The sequence below is a fragment of the Peromyscus leucopus genome, chromosome 14 (genome assembly GCF_004664715.2).
Source record: "Peromyscus leucopus breed LL Stock chromosome 14, UCI_PerLeu_2.1, whole genome shotgun sequence".
NCBI classification, from domain to species: domain Eukaryota; kingdom Metazoa; phylum Chordata; class Mammalia; order Rodentia; family Cricetidae; genus Peromyscus; species Peromyscus leucopus.
The window spans coordinates 89,932,172-89,942,319 of record NC_051075.1 but is presented as its reverse complement, the minus strand read 5'-3'; the positions used below and the strand labels follow the sequence as shown (position 1 = coordinate 89,942,319).

The 10,148-nt window shown below is 46.1% G+C and overlaps 1 protein-coding gene across 1 annotated transcript in view; it reads left to right on the top strand.

Moving 5' to 3' along the window:
* The first annotated feature begins 854 nt into the window (after positions 1-854).
* Wdr72 (WD repeat domain 72) overlaps positions 855-10,148 on the top strand; it is a 173,945-nt gene continuing 164,651 nt past the window's right edge. The window contains exon 1 of the mRNA XM_028865236.2: positions 855-1,152. The gene's annotated coding sequence lies outside the window, so the exon portion shown is untranslated. The remainder of the gene's footprint in view (positions 1,153-10,148) is intronic.

The following is a 10,148-nucleotide window of genomic DNA, read 5'->3' as shown; positions in this document are numbered from 1 at the left end:
GTCCTGAGCAGTGAGAACCAGACCTATTGAGAAGGGAGGGGCTAAAATCTCTGCCTATTGCCAGGGGGGTCTCCTAATCCAGAGACCTCATGATTTGAAGGGTAAAACAACTGGGGGATGAGAGGACAGCAGAGGACCCTCCCGTTTTTCCAGCCCACTCAGTTGATCAAAGTGCTTGATCCTATCCAAGGCTCAGAGGGATGCTAGATAGGAGACTTAATTTTACTTTCTCTCTTTGCCCCTCCCATCCTTCCTGGTGTGTGTGTGTGTGTGTGTGTGTGTGTGTGTGTGTGTGTGTGTGCGCGCGCGCGCGCGCGAGCTAGACAACCTCAGGTGATTTTTGAGACAAGGTATCTCATAGCCCAGAGCACAGGGATTCAGCCAGGCTGCTGGCACCAGGGATTAGCCTGTCTGCACCTCCCCAGAATTGGGATTATAAGTGCCTAGGCCTCCAAACCAGACATTTTTACTGGGTTCAGGATCCTATATTTGTGAGGTCAGCATTTTACTGGCTGAGCTTTTCCTTAGCCCAGTTAGCAGTCTAAACAGTGCAATCCAGCGCTCCAGGCTCACGGGAGGACCTCTCCGAGGAACTCCCCCCAACCCTTTACTAAAGTTCTTGGTGCTCTGGCACCTGGTCTCCTTGGATTTCAGCTGCAGAGTCCCTGGAAGGACTGGCCCTGGTCAGCTGCAGGGAGCTCCCCGCTGGGAAGCAGGCAGGACCGGAGCCAGCTGGGTCAGCCTCGGCCTGGGCGGGGCAGGCAGGTGGAGGCGGATCCGACTGGAACTCTCCCAGCCAGGCCCTGTCACCTGTGGGCTTGGCGCAACTCTGGGGAAGGCGCCTGCTCCTCCCTCTCTGGAAATCTGAGCATCTGTAGGGTGGGCCTGGGACAGCCGCACTTAGCCGTCCCCACGTTGGGTTCGGCTGAGAACCTGCTCCTGGATACTTTGGGGCACTTGCTTTTCCGGTGCAGAAAGTTTCTAGGACTTTACAGCTAGCTCGGCAGCCGGGAGAAGGACCCCGTGGAGGTGATCTCCTGTTGGCTGTGACAGCTGAAGACTGCTAAGGACGCAGGACTAAGCAAAGCTCCTGCTCCCACCTGTGGCCAAGACAGCTCTAAAGAAGATCTGCTCAGTCAAGACTGGTCTCTTGTGAGTTTGGACGGGGGAAAGGCTGAATCCTACAGGGTGGCAGGGGCATGTCTGTTTTAAGAAAATCTGGGTAAGCTGACCTGCTAGCAAGACGCCCTCCAGGGTAGTGATTCCCGTCCAGCCGCCTTCATTCCTTCCGGCTCGTTTGTGTACAGATAACAATGGTCTGCACAGAACCTGCCTCTGCCTTAAACCCTTTCTTCCTCCTCCTGGAGGTCGTCTGTCCCAGGAGTTCAAGGTCAGCTATTGGACACTAGGACAGCTTGGGGAATATTTTCACCTCATGCAAATGTTTAAGAATCTTTCACCTCCCCTTTCTATCTGGCCTCTGACCCGGCCCCTGTTCACGTATAGGGTTTTCAGTTGTTCTGTCTTCCCTCTTTTCCTCTCCACCTTTAAATTATATTTTCTCTACACATATTTTATTAATTCTCTGGGAATTTCACATATGCATACAATATATTTGGATGCTTAACTTCTATTCCTTCCCCTAACTGCACCCAAATCCACCCCACCATGGCACGCACCCTTCCCAACTTCAAGCCTTCGGGTTCTTTGTTTTGTTTTGTTTTGTTTTAATAATCCACAAAGTACAGTTTATGCTGCCTATACACACGTGTTGGGGCCATCCACTGAAGCTTGGCCACACCCTTAAAACTGCCTCTCCCTGGCCCAGAAGTCATCAGCTGTTGGTAGCTTCTCCCGAGGGGTGGGGGCAGGTGAGCCCCTCCTCTTACCTTCCAGAAATCTCAGTAAGCTCATTTTCTCGGAAGTGCTTACAGGTACTTGGAGTTCTTTTTCTTCTTTCATTTTTTTTACATCATTTGTTCCTTCGTTTCTTTAAGTTTCTTCCATACTAGCAGCCTCCAAAAAAGGCGAAGGGAAGTGGCCCTCCATTCTGTGACACTCTAAAATGAGACTAATTTTAAAAATCACAGGAATTGGTCTTCTGTGCTGAGTCCAATATTGCTACTCCTTTGGGGGATAGATATTTGTAAATTGCAACTTCTTTCTCAAGACAACGTTTGCTGCCATGCTTCTCCATATATAAAGGCTCTTCCATTGTCTCTACCCAAGGGGGCAGGAGAAATCTGGGGTCCTCGTGCAGAGTCTCACCTTGAAAGTATTGGTATCAGGACATCCCAGGGTTTTCAAGACTGTTTCATTCAGACAGCCCAAATCTAGACAATTTGCTTATTTTTATTACTTAATAATAACAATGTTGCTTATAATCACTCCTAGTGGCAGCCCCTGTAACCACACTGTCTGCACATTGTTGGTGGCACTTCTCTGGGTCTTTTTCTTTTAAATGTAGGTTTTGTGTTTTTGTTTTTGTTTTTGTTTTTTAGCTGGTTGTTAAGATTCCTGAACCCTGCTCTCCACTAGGCAGAATCAAAGGCCAGAGGTTATGGTGAGAGCCTGGTGAAAAGGATTGAACTGTGTTCTGAGCATTAGTTCCAGCTCAGTCCTGAAGTCCCATTAAGTCCCTTCCCATGTTGATTCTGGGGTCTTCAAAAGTCCTTAACGTGGGGGGGGGGTGGCAGGGGACGGCGGGTTCTCTTAAGTTTCAGAATAAAGACTTCTCAGGAAGGGTACTTGAACTATTCTTAGCATGCACATGTCCTGGTCTCAGGGAGTGCTCTGCAGAATTTGGACTGTGGACTTTCATCTTGGTTCCAGAAGGCATTCTGGCATTCTGAACATCTCTGCAGCTGACGGAGGGCATGGGATTTAGGACTGATGGGACCTTAGACAAATTACTTTTATTCTCCATGTAGCATTTCCTTCTGGCTAGAGAGGATAAAATTCCCTAGGATGTTTTGCAGACCAGTGTAGGATATAATACAAACAGTGCAGGGCCTGCAATGAATAGTTATTCAACAAACAGAGCAATTTCTTCAGTGTTCGTCTTCTTATGATTTTTTTCATCCTTGGAGATTTGTTGTTGTTTGTTTCGTTTTGACACAAGGTCTCGTGTAGCCAAGGCTAGCCTCAAATTCTCTTGTGTTGCTGAGGGTGACCTTGAACTCCTGATCTTTCTGTCACCATAACTTGTCTTAATAAAAGAAAACTTTTATTAAGGTAAAACCTATCTCAAAATAAATATCAAATCCTATACATACATGTTCAACATTTAAGCAAGCACAGGATGAAGGAGTCCTAGTTCACAGTTGGTGAATGAAGTGAGTTGTGAGCCCCGAGAGCAGATGTGATCTTAGATGGCTTTACGACATAGTTGAATGCAGATCCACAGCCAAGGTGGTTTCCCCATCTGCCTTTTGCTCTGTGTGTGTGTAGACCTCAGAGTCGCATTCTTAGGATGAATATCCACACACTGACCTGTCTGGGGGAGATGGAGAACAGGGAAGGAAGCGAGTCTCCATTCACACTTGTTCACAGCTAATACATGATACTCTCCGACTTCCAGACATCTTCTCTGTTGACCACAGTTAGACCTGCTCAATGACTGCACTCTGGATTTTGCCGTCCTCAAATGTAAAATGGGGAGTCCCGCTACTTTAGAATCTCTCCTGTAAGGGTGTTCCCTTCCCGAGGCTGTAGGAAGACTAAGTTATGCACATAGCACTTTCCTGTGGGGTGAAGTGTCATCACTGTGTCCTGCCCTAGAGCACTTGCTCTGACTAGACACAGTGAGACACCAGGCTGTGCTTCTTCAGTCCAGGCAGAACTTAGGACTCTCCTTCACATCATAACAAGCAGACCAACACAGACCGGAAAGATGGCTCGGTGGTTAGGAATACTTACAGTTCTTCCAAAGGATTCAGAGTTCAGTTCCCAGCACACAAGTCAGACAGCTTGTAACCTGCCTGTAACTCCAGCTCCAGAGGATTTCACACTCTCTTCAGGGTCACTCATACACATATGGCATGCATATACACACATATACGTATATGTAAAATGTATTTTAAAAGCAGGTCAATAAACAACTTAGCTGGTATAATTTGGAATAAAGTCTAAAGTTATAGGCACTGCTCTTGTTACTACTGTCCTTGTTCTCCAAACACTGCAGCCTGATTGGGAAGGAGGCCCTCCCACCTACATGTGTTCTCTTTCCAGAGAACTATCTGCATTCCTACACAAGCCTGATGGGATCTCTAGTCCAACCTCCACTCACCACTTCCTTCTGAGCTATTTAAGTGAATGTTGGGGCGGGGGATGTCAGGGAAGAGGTATTGATAGGAAGATAGATTCATTATTTTGGGTGAAATAATGAATTTACTATTTATTCTCAAAATGCTAACTGAACATTTTGAGAGGAAATTCATATGGGATTTTACCATTTGATTTCTCTTTGGTATTGTTAGCTTTAAAAATCCTTTTAAATACAGAGGGCTTTTCCTTTAAATTCTAACTTGAGTATGCATGAGTTAGTTCCACATTTCCCAAGCTTTGTGCAAGTTGGCTGAATAAATTAATTCCTAGAGGTTGCCTCTTTCGACTACATGATTTCAAATAAAAGAGTTTTGTTGCAATGCCCTGCAAGGCGTAGAAAAATTATATCTACCATGTAGGTACCAGTAGACAGAAAAGGGAATTTAATTACGTTAGGTTTTGTTCATTGTGGAGAAAAATTGTTTTGTAGGGTCCACACCAACCCTGTTGGTTACTGCCATCCTAGATCAGGCCGGTTTCCGTTCTCATCAGACCATGATTATCTGGCACAAGAAATGAGGTGAGAATTATTCTTTGGGGGTATTTGCTCCCTTTGTTCATTTTCTTTGATCAATTAACTTGAACATTTGTTCACTGTACCGATATCCATAAGGGTCAGACAGAATCAAGCTGAGACCGAGACAAGCTGTTCAGCTTACATGTAAACGTCACGAGAGCCCTGGTCTGGATTCTGATTCCTGAGCTCCTCCCGAGGGGTTCCATCCGGTGGGAAACCCTGGAATCTTCATTTGAACAGAGCTCTAAGGCGATGCTGAGCCCATGGAAACTGTTGTGGTGTGTGGGGGGTGGTGCACATGCAAGTATGTGTATGTGTTTGTGTGTATACAGGCATGCATGTGGCACACTTGCAATTGTGTGCACATGTGTGCAGAGCCCGGAAGTTGACATCAAGTGTCTTTATCTGTCTCCCCATCTTACATTTTGAGGCAGGGGTTCTCACTGAGATCAGACCTCACTAATTATCTAGTATGGCTGGGTAGGTTCTTCCTTAATTTGAAGCTTTTTTTCTATTTTTAATAGCAAAGGAAGTCTCATTTAAAACAGTTTTCTCTAAACACTTGCAGATGAAGGTCCTTAGGCTACCAAGAATTAACGTAGATGGATGAGTTCAGACTAGGAAAGGAGGACTTAGTTTAGTCATGAACTATTTTATTAGGTTGTTCCGCATTTTCTCTCAATTCTGGATATAAATTCCCAGCTGAGTATTTCAATATTTGATTTCCCCCACAACATGTACACACCGAGAATCCTCCTCGTTCCCTATCCAGGCAGGGCAGACTCGCCCTCTTTCTGGCTCTCTATCTTATAGAAAGCAGACTGCAGCCTTTATCCCTCAGGGTCCAAAGGTTCCATGATCTGTAGACACCTCAGGAGGAGGATGCTTCACCTCAGTGTTTGGGAGACTGCTGCATCAGGCACTTCCGAAGGGTGTATCGGGGTCAATCAGCACCCACATTCTGCAGGACTATCCAATCCAAACAGCTTGCTTTTTGTAACACACTTTGTGGTTTTCTCCTTTTAGCTGAGAGAAACTTTAAATCCTTCTCCATGCCTGCTTTCACGAAACACAGTGTATTCAATTGTAATCATTACTTCAGAGTTGAGAAGGGACTTTCTTAATCACTGTGTTCTTCTCATCTTTCCATTCAGCTTAAGAGAAACAGAAACTGTCTCTAAGCAGCCCACCACACCCTGGGTACAGAGGTAATTACTTGTCCTGTTGTCCCAGAAGGGCGGGGTTTGGAGAATCCTGTTTTCCTGCACTTCGGTTTGCTATTGAAAATAAACTCTGACAGGGAGAGCTGCAGCCGTTTTTTTTTTCTTTTCTTTCCCCCCCCCCAGTGACAGCGAATCAGAATGACCCTTGAATTGCTAATGTCTGTCACCTGGAGAAGGAGCAAATTATTTTCTGGCCTCTGTGTTGCTGTGTTTAGAACATGTGTTCTGAGTACCTGCTTTTTTCCACTGCCTCTTTTGCCAGCCGAGGCACAACACAAACTATTTTAATTAATACCGTGTCACCAAAAGGGATTGAGGTAGCCAATTGAATTCTGCCAAGATGGAGTCTTTTGATGAAAACATATCTTTATTGATTGAGGATGAAAAAAAAAATCATTCTTAAAATGAAATCCAGAGGAAAAAAAAAATCACGTCCCTCAGAGAAAATTTCTGAGTGGCAGGCCGAGATTAACATCATAAAATTGAATTTGTGCTTCAAGCCTTTGATGTAACCAGCAGCTGGGAGATGGTGCTGCCCTAGCCGAGTGCCCTCTGATTATTGTGGAGAATGAAATAAGGGTTTCTGGTGTCCCTCCTCCAAGAAATACAAACGAGCTATTACTAGGTAGTTTCTTGCTAGTTAAAATGGGTTGGATCGATTCGAGGCCTCTTAGGCCCTCATTGGCCCGTGAACCGTAGGAGCTGAGCATTTATTTAGGCCCCAGGGACAGAATTTGTGGCTGTTGCTAGAGAGTGACTTCTTCGGTCAGTAGGAACGTAGCAGAGCAAGGGGTTCCTCCTTGCCAGGGACTGCTTTGGAATAGGTTAGAAAGCGCACAGCGTCCGGCCTGCTGGCTAAGGTGACGGGAGTCCCGGGACTCCTAACTGAGGGCATGCCCCGTGTGGAAATCGTCTCTGAGTTACAATCTTAGAATGCAGGATCACACTCTTTCAACAGGTTTTCTCCAGTTTTTGTTAGTCCTGGTGCTTTGAGTGAGCCACTGCCCACACCTTTGACTCTGAGTGTGCAATTAATAGATTTTGTAGATTAAGTAACAAAAGTCCTTTTGCAGATTCACCCTCAGGCTGAAGAGTGGCTCGAATCCCAGTCACCTTGTGGATGAGCTTAGGATGTATTTGTTTTGTGCTGTTTCCTCTTCTTCAGGGTACAGGCTTGCTCGTGTGGACTGTAAACAGGAGATGATGATGTCTCAACCTTCTCTCTCCAGCCCTTTGAGAGGTGGGATGGGCCATGAGGTCAGACAGACATAGGATATAATTATTCCTCACCAAGGAATTCAGATTTGCCAAGCCTTTTTTTCCTGAAGAATACAACATACTAAATGTCAGGTATGTGATGAAATAGGAAAGGTGGAAAACGCCCAGTCCAGTGTCGAAGTGATAGCCCCTATCTAAGTAAGCATGTGTAAGGGAGGTCGATAAAGGTTTCCTTGTGACCAAGGAGGTGAGGAAAAGGCAAATGAAGGACGGGTGTGTTTCAAAAGATGGGGAAATGGGAAGAGCCAAGGCCAAGGAGATTGTGTGTCCTAAAGAGATGGCATGAGGAAAACAAGAAGAAAATAGAGCTATCTGACCTGTGACGGCAATCCCACAGAGGTAAGAATGACAGCTAAAGGCACCTGCTGCCAAGGTGGAGAATCCGAGTTCAATCCCCAGGACCCACTCAATGGAAGGAGAGAGTCAACCCCCATAAGTTGTCCTCTGACTTCACATGTATGTGCACACACACACACACACACACACACACACACACATACACACACACACACACAGAGAGAGAGAGAGAGAGAGAGAGAGAGAGAGAGAGAGAGAGAGAGAGATGTAATTTTTAAAAAGCGCTGGGTGTGGCCAGAGCACTTGTAACTAGCTCTGGGAAGGCAGAGACAGGCAGAACCCTGGGGCTAGACCCTCAGCTGTATTAGCCTATCAGTGAGCTCTGTGTCAGCAAGAGACCTGGTCTCAAGGCAACAATAGGCTTATGGCACCCGAGGAGTGGCAGCTGAGGTTGTCCTCTGGCCCCCACAGGGAAGTGTATACAAATGGACGAACTCTCACAGAGACACTCATCCGGGATTCATTTGTTTCTAATCCTCGAGTCCTGTATCTCCACACTGCCCACCCTCCCCCAAGCACCCTGGTAGGTATAAGGTGTAGATATAAGCATTCAGTGCAGGACATGGGCTTAAAGGCTTCCAAGGACCCTGGTCTTGGCCACTGCACTGACAGAAAGCAGCAGAATCAGAGTGTTAGGACAATTCTCTAAACAGACTCGCTCCCCTGTAGGTGGCCCCTCTGCCCTCTGCCTTCTCTGAGGGAAGAAGGGATGAGCTCAAATGGCAGTGGATTCACATTCATTACTGGTTTGTGTGGAACTGGGAGTCAAGGCTGGAAGGGACAACTGAGCCTTGGAAAAAAGTATTTGTCCAGGAAGAGCCAAGGGGTGAGAGACTAGCTCCTGGCAACTTCGGGAAAGATGCCTTTCTCAGTGAGAGCCCTACCTGTGGGTGCTCACGCCTGCTGATACCACATTGGCTCTCTAGCTGCTGTTATGATTTCTAGAAGGTCTGTGCTTTAGCAACCTGGGTTGGACTCAGTGGTAGAGGTACAGGCTTTGTGACAGCCAGATAAGGTAGAAATGATTCTCAGCAGGTTATGTAAGATTCAGGCTTTGAACGCGGCTGTTGTCCTTCTGTGCAAGACCCTTCTACCCCCACCACCCCCATGCCACGTTTGTCTCCCCACAGGCTCCTGCATTTGCTTAAACATGGTGTCTGGCCCCCCAGAAAGATTCGGGGCACCTGAGTCTTTAGACACAGGCAAGCTCCCGGTGGTTTGTACAGTCTTAATCTCTCTTGTGGAAATCCCTACAGTGCAGCGAAGTCTGAGCACACCGAGGTTGTGCAGTAAGTCTTTTAAAGCAAATGCAAACAAAGGTAAGCAGGCAGGGAGAAGAGCAGTCAGTTGAAGAGAAAAAGAGTGAGATCCAATAAGGGAGGCATCGAGGTGGCAGAAAAGGAAACTTGGTGCAAAGACAGGGAAGTTATTATAGGAGATCAGCATGGCACACTTAGGAAAAAATAAAATGGGGCAAAACTGGAGTATTGAAGTGATAATCGGACGCTCATGTGGTAAATGGCTTCGCTTGTTAAATGACAGAAAGGATCTGAAACAAAGGCACATGGGAAATCCTTTGTGTTGGTAGAATTCCAACACTATTTTTTTTTTTACATTTTTTTTTTAGAAGTATTGTGTATATGTGTGTGTGGGTATACTCATGAAAGTGCAGGTTCCCAGGGAGTCCAGAAGTGGCCATTGGATCCCTAGGAACTGAATTATAGGCTGTGTTGAGCTGGTTCAATGTAGGTGATGGGAATAGAACTTGGGTCCTCTGCAAGAGCAGTACCTACTCTTAACATCTGAGTTGTTTACCCCCAAAGTAGGGTTTTAAAGAGACAGAGGGAGCTCAGGACAGTGGCCAAAGATTACGTGCTCTTGTAATCCCAGCACTTGGGAGGTGGAGGCAGAAGGATCTGAAGTTTATTCATCCTCAGCTAGGTAGATAGTTGGAGGGCAGCCTGAGTTAGGAGAAACATTGTTTCAAAAAACTAGGGTGAAGTGAAAGGTGAAGAAAAGGATTGCACTGTAGCAGTGCGTTGTGGCCACGTGGTCTAGTAGCACACAACAAACATATATGTTAGTGGGTGCTGTTTTACTGAGCATTTTCAAAACTAAAACCAGCACAATTCTGTGAACACTTATGAGTCCTAAGGATATGCTTATGTACCGCAGTTTATACCTTTTTATTTTATAAACACAAGTTTATTTCACACAGAGTTGTGGAGTTGAGGGAGGCAGGCTGACGTGATGCTGACCCGACTGTGGCGTTGGGCAGGAGCACGCGGGAGTAGGGGATCCCATCCCCAAACAGGAGCCAGAGATTTAGTCTAACACAGATTAATTTCCTATTTTCCATGTGTTAACCTAAGCAAATATACTAGGCAAGTTGTTTTCCATACTGTCCTTGGGAATGAGAAAAACATATGACTCAACACTGAAAGGGG